General features: G+C 33.7%; 1 protein-coding gene across 2 annotated transcripts in view; it reads left to right on the top strand.

The window, feature by feature from the left end:
- The window catches only part of LOC100329000 (synapse-associated protein 97), a 125,419-nt gene that overhangs the window by 43,167 nt on the left and 65,211 nt on the right, over positions 1-17,041 (top strand). The gene's annotated exons all lie outside the window — the stretch shown is intronic.

Below are 17,041 nucleotides of genomic sequence, written 5' to 3'. Positions count from 1 at the left end.
GGCTCTGCCGACTAAATACTTTTAATATGATGTACAGTAAATATTGTTGAACAATCATTTAAAATATTATTTTTCCTAGTTTAATTTTAGAAAATCTCATAAGATGTCCCATCTTTGTGCCTTTCAAAATGCTTTCATAATTTTTTTATTGGAGTAACAAAACTCCCTCTTAAAATTGAGTGCCTTTTGAACCCAAGAAACCTTGCATGATTTAAACATATTCACACGTTTCCTTGCTGGTATATCTAAAGAAATTTTTAAGTTTAATTAGCCCATGATCAGCCATACTGCTTAATAATCCTGTTTTTTTTTTTTTATATTCATTTAACATTTTAGTTGATTTAATTTTGAATGCCTTACTTTTTACTGCCAAATTTTTAAAATCTTTGTTAATTTTTTATCAATTCTACATCTATTTCTTTTCACTGACTCAGAGAATTGGTAACAATTTGCTTTTCACCTTGCTGTATGGAGTACTGGGATGTAAAACATCCAATTCATTTTGTCGGGAAATATAAATTTCTGGCTATGAAATTAACAAACTAAAATCAGCAATCTATATTTGATATGCAGACTTGTGTACTACGGCACCTGTATCACATTTTAATAAATCTATTCTGTTTGACATTTGAGTTCAGATGATTTATTTGTATGACCAAAGCTGATCTCCAAACAATGCTTTATAGTTGTAATATTCAATAGATCATCCATTTTTTTAATGATTCACATATAAATTAATAAACTGTATAAACGAGATCTACCATACATGTAAAACAAGATAACTTTGTGTAAACCAGTCCTAAAGGCAGCCATATAATTTGAAAATGAGAACTATTTTTGTTGATAAAATTATTCCAGAGTTTTTCCCACATCCAAGATTGTCTAGCTGTTGGTATGCAGTTTAATGTAGTCAGTTAGCAGCTGTTATCCACTGATCACTAATACACTGTTGTCAGACATCATTGTGTAGCGTAGATGTACCAATATTTGCCCCAGTGTAAACTGCACTACAGTTAAACTTGGCATAGATGACATGGTGAAAGGAGACTAAATGTATTTTACATAGTCAATGAGTACTGTAACCAAGAAAAGGGCTTCTCTTGATCAAATAAATCAAATATTTATTGTCGCAGCATCTTCGCAGTTGTAGTTTCTTGGCACAGCTAGCATGCTCATAATGCATTTCACATTGTGTTCTATATATAGCATAGACCCATATCAAACGCGATGTAGTGTAACTACTTTGTGCTTTGAATATTCGTAAAATGTGTATGTGTTAGGCCACTCGCAAATCTAAGGCTCTAATAACACTGTTTTGAGAGACAAGCCTTCTATTGTGCATGCAATTTTATTTGGAAAATGAGGAGATGGTATTTGTAGTTTACCTGTGTGGCCATTCACCTTGGTACAAATTATAATTGTGGTGTGAAACCTAAACCATAAAGTATACCCTTGCTTTCAAACTGAAATTATGTATGTGCATTTCAGTGCGGACACTTTTGAAAATCAAGAATAGCGCCTCATTATTGCTGACTTTCCTTGCCGTTGTACCATCTGTAAATGCGTTATGCATGGACCACCATGTTTTCATAGCTGTTTAAATGTCACTTCTGAACATTCTATATTGATTCCCAGCTGTTTTACAGCTGTCTTTATTTATTGGCATGTTTTACTTGTCTACGTGTTTATATTTTCATGAAATGGACATCCTGTCTCTTTGGTGCATTGTCAAATGAAACACAAAGTAGGTAGGATAAGTGTATAGGTTAGGAATGAATGAAAAAAATCATAATCTCTATTTACTCTAAATTGTGCACACAACCAACAAATGCCACTGTGTACCCGATCTAAAAAATTACTTGTATTCGTGATACACACTGCTGTCAATGCATGCTCTAATAGAGTAAATATGGTATATAGAAGGGGATTAATTCTTTTTAAAAACTATTTATAGCTTTTTATTTAGTGAGCTGTGATCGTATTTAGTGAGCAGTCCCTTATTGTGTACAGAAACAAAATATTCACTGGATTTGATGCTGCATTGATATATGCCCAATTACACCATTTTTTGAAGGAAATACATCAATGGTCTATGGGTACATTTGCATATACACAAAGTTTAAATTTATCACATAATAGATATTGGCAAAAATGAAAACCCGGTGAATGATTGAGCTCTGGACTGTATACTGAGGCATAATATAAAATTACAATATTAGATCAGTCTAGTGTTTGTTGGTACTGTGTCAGGTTTCTTCTATGTGAATGTAGTGTACAAATCGTACACCGTGACGAACTCTGCTTCATACCATGCTAATAAAAGGTGTATCGTGACCTATGGTTCGAAAGTTCTGTAGATGGTGTGGATAGCTGCAGTTACACTAGCGCAAACATTTTCATTCAACATCACAAATTGTTTGGCACATGTAACCACAGACTCGTGTAGTTCTCACCCGAATAGAACTGTACGGTTGTAGCTTTCCCCTATCCCTACCCAGACTTCAATGACAAGAAGCATTTAGCTGCAATACGTGTCAATGTCCTCAAACTGACCTTTCGTGGTGAAGTTGATTGACCAGAACATTATTCTAACATTGAACCTGCTGCATAACTGGGATACATTTAGATTGGTCCAGAAAAATATACCGGTAACCATCATTTTACTCGCATACTGAGAATCATTTTGTGGAAGATGAGTGTTAAGAGTGCCCAAATGATTTAAGTTCTAATAGTCAACATAACAAATTGTATTGTGTAATATCCATCATGAACATGCGTGTCATGTCTGTCTGTTTATAGTTTGTCATTTTTTTGTTCATTTGTTTGTTCGTCGATAAGTACATTTGTCGGTTTGTGTGTTTGAAAGGACAAATAATACAATACACAGAATCAGTAAGACGTGCAGAGATTCACTCATTTCTAGATTAACTTTAATTAATTTGGTTTGAAATGGCAATTTGTGTTATGAGACATTCCTAATTATTTGACTTGTGTTGGATGTAAAACAGTAAATTCAACAGAAAATGCAGAGGCATTTTTCGGTGAAAAAAAGTCAACAAACTTAGGATATTTTGACACGGATACCAGCAAATTACTGGCGTCAAAAGAGCATCTGAACCACTGTGTCATGAATGTTTTTCAGCTTGAATATGAATATCAAGTTTTTTTTCATTCAAATTCTATTTTATAGAAAGTTACCTACTGTGAAGATTAATTTGCAAAAATAAATGTCTGCCAACATGGCCCACATGCTGAAAATACAATTTTTACAATGCACACTTGTGAAATAACTTGTCTATCATGCATCGGTCTTTATGAACCTCACTGTGATGTCATCATTCGCATTAAATTCTGTTGCTGATTGATTTCAGTCTGACCTATGTTTAGATTGACAGAACTACTTGTAATGACTTTCTTGTAACACATCATTAAAGGTATCGCGTCTGTTAAACTGTGCCCCCAACATGCAATATATTTAATTACTTTTTAATTTCTGTGATATCAGAGTGTAACATTAGCATGTACTGGGTGATACTGTACATGCCACTATTAGTGCTAAGGTGAGGTATAATAGTTAAATACTATTCAAATTTCAAATTTAGTTGTAGCTATTTTGAGCAGATTAAAGTATTTTTAGTTGTTTTGTTTATGCAGATCTTCAAAGTTTTTTTGTTTTTGTTATCTGAAGTAAACTTTTGCCACCTTTAACAAAGTTTTTTTTTTTCAATATCAATTACAAAATATGTTTCAAATTATGAAAAAAAATGTAGTAAATTTATTAAATTTGCACAACATGGTTGCGACTTTGAGGGTACCTTGGTTAAGGTCGGAATGTGCTTGTGTTGACACCAAGATTTTATAGAGAGATGGGCGCATAGACCTTGTCATGTGATATGGCTTCTGTAGCAAGAATGCACTGTTAGTGCTCATACACAATTTGTACATTAAATCCCAAGAACTTACACCTGCTACAAAAACATTTAAAAAAAAGTGTAATGCAGAAACAACTTTGCATACAAGCTGAAATACAAAAGAATGTGCTGAATGTGATTTCAGAAAAAGCAAAGCAACCCTTTGAGAATACTTGCTACAAATCAAGTGCAAATAAGGTTTGTCATTATCATTGTTTACTCATTGTGAGGATATTTGAAAAATACTAGTACACATTCTCAGGTCAATGAGATGAACAAATCCCTTATTTGCTAAGTTTAAACAAAAGTATTTTATTGGAGCCTTATGGCTCAAGCCAGCAAAAATGGCTGTGTTCAGGGCCCAACTATCGGATCAAAATCATGCCCTCAATTGTCTTCAAGTAACAGCGTTCTTAAAGTAGCAACGTGGCGTAGACAACATCTCTGGCTTGACGAAGAGTTACATGCCCTAATATCTGTTTGGCAAAGTAAAGAAATACTGTGATAAATTGATAGCTCAGCAGGAAACAGAAGAATGGCATTCAAAATTATGCGACAAAAAGTTGAAAGAGCCACTGAACAGATCCAATGGAAACTTTTACAATTCACCAAAGGTAAAAATTGTAGAAGCGAATACAGTATAGCGGTCTGTTCCTACTAGGTTTAGGTTTACAACACTTGAACAATTAATTACAAGATGGTAAAATTTTAGTTGGCGTCCGTCCTGTTTATTCGCGTTACCTAATTCGTAACACCAGTGCATTGTCTCAGACACATGACTGGTCCGTTTTTCTCCCAGTTCAACAGCATCAAGCCATCTAAAGAAACAACACAAGCACAACACCAAAATAATTTTCAGCCATGTTGTTTTTGATGGCGCTGTTTACGATGCATCAGCTATGTTTGTAGTACTTGTACCTTCAGTAAATACAATATATTTAGTGTTGCATTCATCCCCTAAAATGAACAACAGATGTGGGTGGAGGGCGTCATTAAAATCAATCATATTCAAGATCAGGGAGATTAAAGTTCTATCATGTTCTAGTTCAGGCTACCCCAAGTGCATTCTAGTAGTGTTCAGGCTCCACAGATTTAAGCTAAACTTGTAGATTTTCATATCGGCTAGATATTGCTCATACTGTTTTTAAACCTGTCCTAAACACGTTTTCTTGGCACGAGCAATGTTTTTGACTTATCCTGTACTGAGAAGCTGTGTGTGAATACAACTATTTATGTCAAAACATTCTACAATTAATTTTAAATGTACAAGATTCTTGTGTGGGATACATTGACTGATTTGCAAAGAAATGTCTGTGTTGTTCCTATAAACATAATAGCTGAAATCATTTTACAACTGTACATTGAAGAAAATGTGCTTTTGGAAGTGGTTGCTAACTTTAAATGTTGTAAATGTATAACTTTATTATAGGAATTTTAAAGTGAAATAGAGGGGGGGGGTGTGTGCATTCTAAATTTGGCTAATTTGTTTCTATTTAGTCATGTAGTCTATTTCTAGAGCTTACAGGGTGAGTGTGTGTAAATAGTACAACAACAATGTCAATCATGTACTTGGAGAAAAATTGGGGGATTGCAATTCCAAGAATTTTTATATTTGATATGGTCATTCATTTGAGGGTTTCTATATAGGTTTTAGGATAGCGTCTGAGTGTTTACATCAAAGGTATGTTATTTCCTCCTGGGTTGTTACATGTAGTTATCACTTCACCCTGTGAATTCTAACATTCTGTTTGTACTGTAGGTGGTTGTAAATGTATAAATGTGTATTTGGAAATAAAACACAGCACCTGAACTTAATTATTATTATTAGCAAATTTGACAAATTTAAATTTGTAAAGTGCCAAAATTTCATTGTAAGGGTATAATTTCTTTTAAATCAGTGACATCTTTAATTAGCAAATTAACATGCTAGCTAAAAAGTTTTTATAAAGGCACCATGTCATTTCTCGCATTAATTCTGGAATAGACTTTTTGGTAAAATTTTATGGGGGGGGGGGCAAATTAAAGATCAACTCTTCAGTATTAATAAACCCTCTTTCTGTCTATATAATGGGCCTGTAACATGCGTGATTGTCACTTTTATGCCAAATTTTGAATGATTACTTGAGCATGGTTATTATCTCCTTAAAAAACTAGTCCAATCAGCAAGCAGAAAATAAAAATTAAAGTTTGGTTGTTAAAAAAAAAACAAACTGCTAAACACTGTTTATAATCAAGCTTTCTGTATTTACAAATTAGCAGACATTCAATTGAAACCCTGATTTTTGATTAGCTACACCTCTATATAATTTCTGCCCATGGGCTAATGCAAGTCTAAATCTACAAAGATATTACCATCATTAATTTGGGGGAATTATCAACAATGAGGTTATTATATAAAGAAAAATTTGATTAAACCAGAGTGACAGTCAAGTTGACTTTTGGAAATGTTATATTTGTTCAGTGCTGTGGCAGATTGTTTGTTTCCTGCAATAGAACACTGCCCTCTAATAGTGAGAGGTTTATAGTACAACTTGCCCATAGAGGGCAGTATTTCATATCTACGGTACCTTCTATAATAAATAGTTATACTATTTTACAGTACCTTATTTTTTACTGCTCTCATAAAAGTTGTCAGATTATATTTTTAATTTTTAAACCTAGGCATGTATTGTGCTTGTGGCCTTTCCTTGTGTCAAGTATTGTGTATTTATTTTATATCATTTGCCAAATGTCGATGAAATGTCATAAATTACGTTCAGAGTATGACCAGATTATTAAACCATACAGCAAGTTTTGGCATATTAATATGAACTGTAGTTATTCCCAGACACACATTTTTTTTTTCAGTTTTCTAGATATTCTCTCTTAAAAAGGAGTGGCAACAGTGGAAGTTTGATGTACTGCTTCATTACTCAAAACTAACCTACACTCAGTTAAATTATCAATGGTAATAAATTGCATGCATTACTTTAGAGGCTATATAAAACGTGATAAGTTTTCAAAACTGTGTGGCTATAAGTAATCTAATAGCTAAGTTACTTATTGGATTAACACATTGGAGGCCACATAAATTTTATTGCATGCACACAATACAGCATACAGTGTTACGGCTGTCACTGATAAATTTGTGGGTAAACATTCCATGGTACATTAAAATAACCAGACTAACCTTATGGAACTAAGAACAATGGATTTGATTTGTTTTGTCCATCGAAGGTTCAAGTTAGCATTCACTGTTGATGAAATTGCTCAGTTTTGTCGGTTTCTGAGAGACTAATTTTTAACAGAATAATGGTCCTCATGTATTAGATGGCTTGTACGTTTACAAAGTATGATTACTATGCAGTGCGTTTGATAAGAGTTTATTAGTTGGCAAATATGAAGAAACATTTTGTGCTTGTAACTATCGCCACTATTGAAAATATAATCTTTGAACACTATTCTTCATGATAATAATGCACAAATTACGTTATCTATTCTACTCAAAATGGACTAAAATTGATGTCTAATAGACAGTTTCAAGATCAAGGATGTGTTCATGAAATTGAGTCTAAAAAGTTGCATCCCTTACATCTCAGAAGAACAACCTGAGAAAATATTCAGGGTTCTGATTTCAGTGATTATCTTGTAAAATAACAGTGAAAATTAGAAACCCAGAATGAACAAACGAGAATCGACCAATCCTGTAGAAACAATATTTTCTTTAATTAGATTTGTATGAACTTTCATAATTTACAAAAAAAACGTACACTATCATATCATATTTTCTTTTCTGTTTTCATATCTCAATGTTCAGAAATTATATATTATCATAGTTACATGCTTAATTAAAATTTAATACAATTATTGCTTTACTACCATAGTAAGGATACATGCCATGATATATTGATCAACCAAGCTCTTTCTATTCTTGGTTTAACTGCAAAAATAAGTTATTTGGTTTCTCTTAACCTACAATGCAGCGCCCTCAGGCTTGGATTCAGAGAAATGTAATTGTCCTATATAAGGCATCACTTGAGTAGCGTGTGAATGCTCTAATCAACATGTCTTCCTTCCATTACAATGGCACCAGTCAATCAACTTGCGCGAAGCAAATGATCCATGCACTTCTAAAACATGATTGCACTGATTGATCATTTTCTTTCATGATTTTCGCTTATGGATACAACTCAACAAATATTCCCAAAAACAGGTAACATATATTTTGCCAGAGTTTAAAGTATAGCAGATAATAATACTCAGTGGAGTGAGAATGATGCAATGTAAAAACATGAACACAGTTGATACCACCTGTTGATACCAGTTGACTATTGCACTCACCAAAATACAATATAGACCTGAATAACATTTATAAATAATTGTGTACCCTGGGTAATGTTCTATGGGGAGGGGGGGTGGTGCAATACTGTGTTCTTGTGTACCCTCATCCATATTCCCATATTCCACATCATGATATTGTGCATCCTGGGTAATGTTCCATAAAATGACCTAATCACCTGGGGTCATGTTCCCAGTCATGACCTAATTCATCGTATACACTACCTCATATTTTTCAAATGTCTAAATATTAGATCCTCACCAATACTTTCAAAACAAATAAATTAAATCCAACTTCACTGCAATAAAAGTGATTTTCCTTCATCCTAAAGTACTGTGGAAAACTTGAAAAGACTTTTTGGACATTTTGTATGGAATATATTTTCACTGATTTTTGATGAGTTTATATAGAAATATAGGAAAAAATGTATATTCGCTGGATTATATTTTCACGGAATCATCCTTTCAGCGAAAATGGCGAAAATAAATTCCAAGCGAAAATAAAGTATTCTACAGTACTTTGTGGAGAGCCATTATTGGAGAAATTGCAAAGGTGTAAAATATTCATGATATATCTTGTACCATTAACACCATGGCAACAAAATGATCAAGTAGCATGGCAGCAGATGTGTAGTTTTCTTCTTCGTCACCTTTTAATTGCCGAGTTATCAAACGAGTTGTGAATAATTGAACCCTCTCTCTGGGGAGTGTGCTATAACAAATGTTGTGATGCAGACATGGCAGAGGTGATCAATTTAATCTCAACTTGAGAAGAAGTCTTTCCCCTCGGAGTCGATTATATTGGATGTTTGGACTTTTTTTTTCACATAATGCGACAATTGATGAGTTGTTGTGTCAATACATAGAGTGGGACTGAATATACTAATTAACACGGCAGGCAAGTGTCCGACACAATGTCGCTGGCAATCCTACATGTGACGTAGGTGTTCGTACTTCGCAGTAAACGTGCATGACTTCATCAATCTTTGCAGCTTCTGAAAATTATTTTTTTTACATAGCCTTCTTTGTGGCTGTGTTAACATGGCAATTAAAGTTTTGTTTTGGATTTGGTTTATTTTTATTCTCTCCTATCCACTCTATATCTTGTTGTGGAATAAACATGGAGACATAATTTTCATGTTGAACTGTATTTGTAACTCTCGGCAAATAACAAATTGAAGTGAAGGATATTTCAACACCATTTACTCACCTATATAAGCAATTTGTGCTGTAAGTGATGATAAAAATGAATATTTAATTTACTGTCTAATCTACAATGAACCAGTTCTTTGTTGGTCCTATCACAACTCTCATTGCCTTTGTTGCAGCTCATGATTAGTTAATAAAGTTAATGATCTTTCATGTAACCAATCAGAATGCATATTGACCCACCCTCTCTATTATGGTAGAGGTTTGTCTGAATGTAACGGTTGAATTGTTTTTTAATATTGCTTATTGTTTCTCTGATTTTCTCTGATGTTGGTAGTTGTTTTATTTCATGTATTATTCTGTCTAAAACTAAAATATGTTTGATCCCAAATATTTGTTCCCACGTGGAACTTTTCAGTGCTGATATCCATAACACAAATTTCTAGTAAATTATGTATGGTTCTTTGACATGCCATTATACATATGTAAATAGAAACAGGGTAATGCATAGACTATACTCTTGTAGGGTCTATGGTAATTAACATTGAATACTTTAAATTGAGTTGAATGACAATTTGACAGCAATGTTGAATTAAGGTCTGTTTAACGGTTATTATCAACAAAATTGTCTTAAATAAAACTGCACCAATTCACCATTCTGCTTGATTATGGTAAAAAATTTCCATATTAATCAGTGTTTGATCAAGTTTAATTGTGTTCACTCCCTTAATTTGATGAGGATTGCATTGCAATTGACCTCGGCTGGGATCACCAACAATGCGGTTGACTGATCACGCTAGCGTGTTGGCTGAATGTATGGCTTATTAAGTTAGCGTCTACTTTGCATATGTAATAAACGGCGTGTAATATGTGCATCATATTGCCCTATTGCTATTATTTCTCAATTTAGGATTGGGACTTGTATGATTAATGTATAATATGGGAGAGATGTGCATGTGATCAAAGACCTGACAACATCATTTACCTCAGTGTCCACCCTCCAGGGATAATGCTCTTTGTAGCTAACAGCAACCAGACTGATGGTACATTGAATGGCAAACACATGTGCATTCGCTGATAATTCCTTGGCCGATTCTTTGCTCTATCGCCTTGGCTATAAGCTGCCTGATGTATTTATTCCTGCACAAGTCTGTAAATATTAATTTTCATTCCATGAGTGATGTATGAAGAGTTGTTGACTAATGGATCTACAACGAGCTGATTTCTAACTCTGGTGGTTGCCTTGAAATTGCGGTCGTTTTCGCTTTTGAATTTTTCCCATCTATGTAACTGAACTAGCAATCGTACTATACTCGCCAATACTGTGTTCTGATTACCGTACTTATCACTGTGTTTCATAATGAAGGATCGGCAGCCAAAGAAGAATATGTGCATGTGTTGGGTAGGTTTATTTTTATAATCAGGCTGTTGTTTTATTACCGACTCTAATAGGTTCTTTTGATACTCTAAACCTTTGTGTTTCTATGCTTGCATATTTGTGTATTTAGATTCGTGTGCATGCTTAATTTTCAAGTTGTCATGTAAACCATGGCAGGTTGATCTTGACAGTGAGCATGAGACAGTTAAAAACCGATGCAGTGATTTATTTGCCTGGTGTGTGTATATTAAATGATGAAAACCTGGAGGCTGATCAGATTTAATTCAGTGGTGATTGGAGCATCTACCGGTAGTTTCCCTATCAAAGATCTGTCAACCTAAATTTAATCCTTCTACCCATGCACGTCTTTGTGTTTAAACATGTACAGGAAATGGAAATAATTGCGGACAGTGTTTTTATCAATCTGTGATGGATTCATTTTTAGCTCCGCTGTCAACTTTGTCGAGCGGAGCTTATCATATGAGTGATTGTCCGGCATTGGTCATCCGTCGTCGCTCGTGTCAATGTTTTACTTTTTCGACTTCTTCTTGAAAACTACAAGCCTGAATGCTTTGATGCTTGGTGTATATGTAATTTGGGTAGACTTCTTAGATTTGTTCATTTCATGATGATATCTTCAATTCTCTAATTTTGGTGAATATTTTTGATATTTTTGGTAAAAAGTGATATTTTCAACTTCTTGTTAAAAACCGCAAGTGCAATTGCTTTGATATTACATATATAGGTACTACATGTGGACCTCTTTCAGATTTGTTAATTTCGTGGTGAAATCTTCAATAAATTATCTAATTTTGTTGATTATTTTTGGTGAAAAGTGATACTTTTGAATTCTTGTTGAAAACTGTAAGTCCGATTGCTTTGATACTATACATATTGTTCATTTTCTAATGATGTCTTCAGTTCTTTAATTGAAATGTGCATTGCTAACAGCGGAACTATCTCAGCCGATAGGCTGCTTGTTTTATTACCTGCTCACTTGGTGGACTTCTTTTCAAGTCTCTGTTTTCTTGGAAATGAAAAAAGAAAGTGGAGTAATCACTCGGTGGTCTTTGTTTTGACAGTGAGTAGGAAAATTCTCATAAAATGCGATATGATTTGGTAAATGTCAAACTATACGTCATCAGTTTGACAGAAAATCAAATGTTTTATTGCAGCAAAATAAGAATTTTTTGATTGGATGACTACAATTACCAATGTTCTACTCACTCATAATAAAGTTTTCTTTGAAAAGATATCGAAGATGAATATTGAAGATTAATTGAATTATGGATATGGAATAACTGTATTTCAAGGTGTTAATTATATTTAACATGCTGCAAGTTGAAAACAACAAATTTACCACTGTTAAATGTGTTTTTTCACAGTTTAGAATAAATAACATTTAATACTGAAACTGACAACATTATGGTGTTAATGAATTTACTACTCCAGGGGATACCCTGCTGTCCATGTAATTGGATTATTATGCATTTATTTTAGCTACTTTTTAATGGTTGCTCTGGATTTGTCAAATCTTTATTGTACATTTATGAGGTTATAATGGAGTGTCCATTGAATGCCCAATTAAATGATTGATTGGAATTTGTAGAACTTTACAATGTACATATTTAGTGTTTTGGTTGAGTTTTACCAACAAGACCGGATATTAACACTATTTTTGTTGCAACTTTATTTCAGGATAATTAAGTCCAATCTTTATACACATGTATTATTAAAAAAAAAAAAAAAAAAAGAAGAAAAAAATGTATAAAAAAGACGTCAATTTAAGGTTCATTTTGATCAAATATAGCCATCTGGTGGCCATAATACCATATTGTTGATTACTTTGCTATGGAAGACTATGTTCAGAACTATTACAGAAAGTGCATTATGTGACATGCCATGTTTAGTGTATAATTTTGCTTTTGTTCATCGCTATTGCCCACATGAATAGCTGTGAAAAACTTCCCGCTTTAGTTTAAGAACATTCTAAATGTAAGGAGTCATTCCTGCATTCGTCGTAAAGGCAGATGTTATCGTATGTTTTAAGTAAATTCTCTAGAGTTATGTCCCGCTTTCATAAGTATAGAATTGACGTGGCTAACCTGATTTGACTGAAACAAACTTTCGGCTTTCCCCAATTCGTAAGTGTTGTATTGTTTCTTGGGTTGTTTAGATACAGTTCATTTGATGTGTTATTTGTGTTAATACATGCATATAGTTTATAAATCAGATGAGAATGATTTTGGTTTATACATTTAAGTATGAGAAAAAATAAAATCAATATTACTATTACACATTTGTCTGTATTGCGATGGATTTTACTAGAATGGACATTTCTATCGGAAGATAATAGTGGTGCCATCAATTACAGATGGGCATCAGTTGATTCGATTTCACATTGTTGTGCAATTCTCATAAATTGTGTCCTCAAAATACCTTAGTTGTATAAGGGCATGACAATACTTCCATCTCATTTTAGGTGTTTGAATGTGATTTCAGTGTTCCATGGATACATTTAATACTTAGTATGTGTACCCAGATTCTTGATATTGTATCTTATAATCTTTTCCCACCTCACCTGTCTCATTTTCATTTAGCAGTGCCACTTTGCTTTGATTTAGGAAGACAGGGTTTTAATATTAGCTGCAATTTCCATATTTTCTATTGACACTGCTTAATCATCTGTTTGGCATGTCAGATCATAGACTTGATGGAAAATTCTTTTTTTTTTGTAGCTGGTCTAGTATGTGTTGCATCTGAATTACTTGATCACCCGCTGGGTTCCATTTCCTGGCTTCTAGCTGTGCATGTCATTTAATGCCAAGAATACAGCTAGTATACGTACATTAGTTTGCATAATTGCACCTATCTCCCTGTATATATGAAATCCAAGTGAGAAGACTGATCTGCTGTTGCTATGCATTAATGTAATCTGCTTGTCCAAATTTAGAACTTGCTTGGTTAGTAATTATCATTTTACATTAAAAGTTGAGTGCTTCAGCAGAACGATCGTATTGTATGAAAAACTATCCCATGCTTTAATTCATGTATCTGTTTCAAAGTTGGACTCTGATTGTTTGTGTATACCGATAGTTTCCTTTGATCTAAATACAAATAACCATGCAACACAGTATTAAGGGTATTTGCTCTATTAGTACAAGACAAGGTGTCTTATAGTCACATAATCATATTTTAATAATTCAGTGAATGAAATAATAAAATAAATAAAACTGCACTGGTAATATAGAGCAAATATGGCACATATAGTCATATTTACAAAATCTGACCAGATTTGTTGTCTACTTTTTCCATTATTATGCAAGTCTCCCTTGATTACTGCTTTTGAATCTTGTTCAGATCGTGTACATGTATTCACAAGTCTATCAATTTTTACAAACAATTCCCACAATTCCAACAAATCTAAAAATATCATATCAGTGCACTATTGAACAATAATATTGTCAACATTTCTGTGAAGGATATAAACATTATCACTTTAATCACATTTCTGAATTGACTTGCAATATTAATAGTAAAAGCAAATTTTGTAGTTACAGCCAACTGATACGCTAATTGAATTGGACTTCTCAGATTTACAAATATGTAACCCATTTTACCTTAATGTTAAATGCATTAGGATTTGACTACAAATGAGCATTAACGATTCAATCATACTAAAACTAGAGTAATAATGTGTTTTCTAAATACAGTTTTAAATTGTTTTGCTTAACTTGGGGAGTCTTGTATGTCATGATTGAAATAGTCATGGTCTGAATAGTTACTGAGATAGGGAGCTTTGAGAATGGATCTAGGATTGTAATTTCACTTTTCATCAAGTGATCTATCAGTACACGTTTCCATGGTGATAATGGGATCATCAAATTTTTGTTTTGTATCAACTGTAGTGAAAGAGAAGCGAGTTAGGAGTTATTTTTCAGCTAAAATATAGTTTGTATTAATTAAAATGTGTTCTGATCAGAAGAATAATAAGAATAATCCTTCAATGATTTGGTTTAGAAATCATTATACAAGCATCAGTTACTGCAAAATGAGTGAATGGATGACTTGTCTAGCATTCAGTGAAGAAGTTATTGCATGTTTACACACACACACTTCATATTCTCTGCAGGGTTTACATCACATTGTGTTTCCTGGGTTACCAAGATGTCGATTACTACTTCATGTGGAGCAATGTGAAATGTCGGCAGTTATTTAAAAGGCGATGGTCACCGTGCATAGAGAGCGGTGATTGCCTTGAAGTGTACTTTAAACACATGCTGCATGGAACCCATATCGAAGTGTCTCATGTCAACCACCATTTTTCATGCTAAAATGTATTGCCAAATGTGGAGATGAACAGTGCCCTCAATCTAGAGATGATTCTGTTTAAAATTAGTTCTTTCCTGAATAGTTTACCTCCAACATTTGATGTTAATACTTTAATGGCCATGTAAATGTCTATCATTTTACGTATTTCACTACAGTGTATAAAAAGATGTTGATGTGTACATTTTGGTATCCAAGAGTAACCTGTTATGTTTATATGCTGTAGATATATCTGTAAATACATGTGCGATGAACTCTGTATTGCGAAGTTGACATCATTTATTTGGAGAAGGGTCATTTTCAGTAATTGGTTATTTAGAGAAAATTTAAATTGATAAAATGTCAATTTTTGCATGTGCGGAGCAAGATATCTTGATTCTGTGTGAATTGTGACACAGTGCCTTATATTGGACTGTGTATCATGTATGGAAGATTTAATATCCACAAGCTGAGCCCATGTGATTTGTATAGCCTGAGTGAATGAGTTTAGAACCATTACATCGTGACGAGGATTTACATTAAATTTATTTATTTCAAGTAAAATGACAAAGGTGAAAAGCCTTGTCTGTAGAACACAGTATACATTGCTTTCTGCAAGTCTATGTAATACACCATTTAAAGGGGTCAGCATCTTAGTGTGAAACATTGATCCATTCACTTCTCGTTTCCATGGTGATTTCTCAAGTATTTTATAAAATTCCTGACTGTATAAAAGCTGTGGCAAATCTACAAGAAAACAGGTGTTGACATGACTATTTTAATACCCTTCTAATTATTGATATTTCTGTATTCATTAAATATTTGGGTTTAGTTTTTTGTACACCCATTGCATCAAATGTAATATCAAAATATTAAAGCAGGTTTGTAAATGTGTTTGTGCTATAAAAATGTAAATTTGTAATTTATAAAGATATATAAATTTGAATTTAGAACAACAATGCGAAGAATCAGCCAGGCTTCCTTTTTAGCTCCGCTGTCGACTTTGTCGAGCGGAGCTTATCATATGAGGGACTGTCCTCAGTCGTCGTTCGTGTCAATGTTCTACTTTTTCGACTTCTTCTTGAAAACTACAAGCCTGAATGCTTTGATGCTTGGTGTATATGTACCTTGGGTAGACCTCTCTCAGATTTGTTCATTTCATGATGATATCTTCAATTCTCTAATTTTGGTGAATATTTTTGTCATTTTTGGTAAAAAGTGATATTTTCAACTTCTTGTTAAAAACCGCAAGTCCAATTGCGTTGATATTACATATATAGGAACTACATGTGGACCTCTCTCAGATTTGTCCATTTCATAATGATATCTTCTGTTCTTTAAGTGCCATGTGCATTGTTAACAGCGGAGCTATCTCAGCCGACAGGCTGCTTGTTATACAAGACTCACTGGTGTCAGTTACCTTTTTTAGGGGGGGTGGGTGGTGTCATGCAGCTAGAACGTGAAACCCACTAATTACTTTTCACTCCAGTTCAAGTAAGGTGCACTGTGTTTGACGTCACCTGATGCAACTAAGGACTAGGTTGTAATAAAGACTAGACCAATAATACTGCCATGTATCCGACTGTTGTCAATGAATCTACTTGTCAGGACAAATTCTATCAGTTGGATTTGATTGTCGGCTTTCATTGTCGGCCAGATCAACGCATGATGAATCACATACTGTCACGTCATTGATCGTAATTAAATGGAGTATTATTTAACATTGCATGCAGCGAGTGTATTTTGTGATGTTATTTGAAGAGGTGTATTGCTCAGATCTAAACTTAGCCATAACTGTTGTGGTCATGAATGATGTGCCATGCATAGCTGTCTTTTCTAACTCGGTATATAAATTAGTGCAAATTATATTCTAAATATCAATCAGGCTGTGTTTTTTAACATAAGCACCTGCAGACTTCAATAAAGGGTTCCCTCAAATTCTGCACATTGTTTAGTGAAACAAACTCGGGTATATGGC

This window comes from Saccoglossus kowalevskii, chromosome 1, assembly GCF_978046115.1.
Source record: "Saccoglossus kowalevskii chromosome 1, keSacKowa6.1, whole genome shotgun sequence".
Classification (NCBI taxonomy): Eukaryota; Metazoa; Hemichordata; class Enteropneusta; family Harrimaniidae; genus Saccoglossus; species Saccoglossus kowalevskii.
The sequence above is the reverse complement of the archived record's forward strand: the minus strand, read 5'-3'. Positions and strand labels throughout refer to the sequence as shown.